Genomic DNA, 3,445 nt, shown 5'->3' with positions numbered 1-3,445 from the left:
GAGGTTCCAAGGAATCTATCCCCTCAAAATCTTTCTAGAACTAACAAATGAGTTAAAGTCGCAGGATGTAAAATACACAAAGAAGAATCAATTCCAGAATGTGCTGGGATTACAGGCGTAAGCCACCTCACCCAACCTGTTTCCCTTTTTTAATCATTCATATGTTCACTGGAGTAGCACTTCAATTTCCTTAAAGGGCTTTTCCTTTGAATTTACAACTTGACTGAGCTTAATCATTTGTAGCTTTTGATTTAAAGTAAGAGATGTGCAACTCTTCTTTTGCCTTGAACACTTACAGGCCATTGTGGGGCTACTGAATTTTGGCCTAATTTCAATATTGTTATCGCTAAAGGAATAGGGATGCCTAAGGAGAGGGAGAGAGATGGGAAAATGACCAGTCAGTGGAGCAGTGAGAATATACACAACATTTATCGACTAAGTTTAATGTCTTACATGGGTGTGGTTTATGGTGCCCCAAAACAATTACAGTTGTAACCTGAAAGATCACTAGTCACAGATCACTATGCCACATATAATAATGAGAAACTTTCCAATATTGCAAGAATTACCAAAATGTGACACAGAAACACTAAGTGAACACATGTGTTTGGAAAAATGGTACCACACTTGCTCAATGTAGAGCAAGAAACCTTCAGCTTGTTAAAAAAAAAAAAAAAAAAAAAAAAAAAAAAAAAAAAAAACTCAATATCTGCAAAGCACAATAAAATGAGGTGTGCCTGCCTACGGAGGAAAGGTCCTTTTCAATAAATGGTGCTGGAGCAATTGGACAGAAAGACATACAAAAAAATATAAATCTTGAGTCTCATACATTATACAACAATTAAGAATGAATCACAGATTTAAATGTAAAGCATAAAACTGCAAAACTTTTAGAAAAACAGGAGAATCTTCAGGACCTAAGACTAGGCAAAAAGTATTTAAATATGACACCAAATGCATAATCCATAAAAGATGAAATTGATAAGTTGAGCTTTATTAAAATTAAAAACTTCTGTTCTATGAAAGATCCTAAGATGATGAACAGACAAGCTACGAAGTGGGAGAAAATATTTGCGTGAAATCTGACAAAGGACTAGTATCTAGAATATTCAAAACTTGACAGTAAAGAAAAAAATTTAATTAAAAAATTGGCAAGCTAGATGAAAAGACATTTCACTGAAGAAGACGGACAGATGGAAAATAAGCACATGAAAAAGTGCTCAACATCTTTAGTCATTAGGGAAATACAAATTAAAACCACAGTGAGATACCACTATACACCTAACGGAATGGCTGAAATAAAAAATGGTGTCAACACCAAATGGTAGCAAGGATGTAGAAAAATACATATTTCTGATGGAAATGTAAAATGACACAGCCTCTCTGGACAACGTTGGCAGTTTCTTTAAAAATGAAACCTGTAACTACCATATGACTCAGCAATTGTACTCCTTGACATTTCTCCCAGAGAAATGAAGACTTATGTTGACACAAACATCTGTCCATGAATGTTTATAGCAGTTTTATATTCATAATAACCCAAAACTAGAAATAACTATCCTGTCCTTCAATGGGTAAATGGTTAAATAATCTGTGGTATATTCATATCATGGAAAAGTACTCAGAAATTAAAGGAATGAACTATTGATACATGCAACCTGGATGAATATCCAGAGAATTATACTAAGTGAAAAAAGTCAACTTGAAAAGTTACATGTTGCATGAACATTCTTGAAATGACAAAATTATAGAAATGGAGAATAGATTGCTAGTGGAGAATAGTGGTTGCTAAGAGTCAGGGACAAGGGAGGAAGGTGTGTGTGTCTACAAAGGGGCAATATGAGGGGTCTTTGTGGTGGTGGAAATGTTCCATATCTTAAATGTGTCAATGTCAATATTGTACTAGAGTTGTGATATTGTACTAGAGTTTTGCAAGAAGTTACCATTGGAAGAAATGAAATAAAAGGTACATGGAATCTTTCTGCATTATTTCTTGCAATTGCAGATGGCCCCAATTTTATCAAAATCAGAAGTTTAATTTTAGAAATGAAGCTGAAGAATTCCTCCAACTCAACCCAATAATTTCACAGTTGAAGAAACCAAGGCTCTGAAGGGGTCAGGACTGAAATCAGTTCTTTGACGGCCCATTGACCAAGTTTTTGTTTGTTTGTTTGTTTGTTTGTTTTATTATTGTACTTTAAGTTCTTGGGTACATGTGAACAATGTGCAGGTTTGTTACATATGTATACATGTGCCATGTTGGTGTGCTGCACCCATTAACTCGTCATTTACATTAGGTATATCTCCTAATGCTATCCCTCCCCCCTACCCCCTCCCTACAATAGGACCTGGTGTGTGATGTTCCCCTTCCTGTGTCCAAGTGATCTCATTGTTCAATTCCCACCTATCAGTGAGAACATGCGGTATTTGGTTTTCTGTTCTTGAGATAATTTGCTGAGAATGATGGTTTCTAGCTGCATCCATGTCCCTACAAAGGACAGGAACTCATCCTTTTTTATGGCTGCATAGTATTCATGGTGTGTATTTGCCACATTTTCTTAATCCAGTCTGTCACTGGTGGACATTCGGGTTGATTCCAAGTCTTGGCTATTGTGAATAGTGCCTCAATAAACATACTTATGCATGTGTCTTTATAGCAGCATGACTTATAATCCTTTGGGTATATCCCCAATAATGGGATGGCTGGGTCAAATGGTATTTCTAGTTCTAGATCCTTAAGGAATCGCCACACTGTCTTCCACAATGGTTGAACTAGTTTATGGCCCCACCAACAGTGTAAAAGTGTTCCTATTTCTCCACATCCTCTCCAGCACCTGTTGTTTCCTGATTTTTTAATGATTGCCATTAACTGGTGTGAGATGGTATCTCATTGTAGTTTTGATTTACACTTCTGTGATGTTGAGTGATGATGAGCATTTTTTCATGTGTCTGTTGGCTGTATGAATGTCTTCTTTTGAGAAGTATCTGTTCATATCCTTTGCCCACTTTTTGGTAGGGTTGTTTGTTTTTTTCTTGTAAATTTGATTGAGTTCTTTATAGGTTCTGGATAAACCCTTTGTCAGATGAGTAGATTGCAAAAGTTTTCTCCCATTCTGTAGGTTGCCTGTTCACTCTGATGGTAGTTTCTTTTGCTGTGCAGAAGCTCTTTAGTTTAATTAGATCCCATTTGTCAATTTTGGCTTTTGCTGCCGTTGCTTTTGGTGTTTTAGACATGAAGTCCTTGCCCATGCCTATGTCCTGAATGGTATTACCTAGGTTTTCTTCTAGGGTTTTTATGGTTTTAGGTCGAACATTTAAGTCTCTAATCCATCTGGAATTAATTTTCATATAAGGAGTAAGGAAAGGATCCAGTTTCAAGTTTCTACTTATGGCTAGCCAATTTTCCCAGCACCATTTATTAAATAGGGAATCCTTTCCCCATTTC

This window comes from Trachypithecus francoisi, unplaced genomic scaffold (genome assembly GCF_009764315.1).
Source record: "Trachypithecus francoisi isolate TF-2019V2 unplaced genomic scaffold, Tfra_2.0 Lachesis_group16, whole genome shotgun sequence".
NCBI classification, from domain to species: Eukaryota; Metazoa; Chordata; class Mammalia; order Primates; family Cercopithecidae; genus Trachypithecus; species Trachypithecus francoisi.
The sequence above is the reverse complement of the archived record's forward strand: the minus strand, read 5'-3'. Positions refer to the sequence as shown.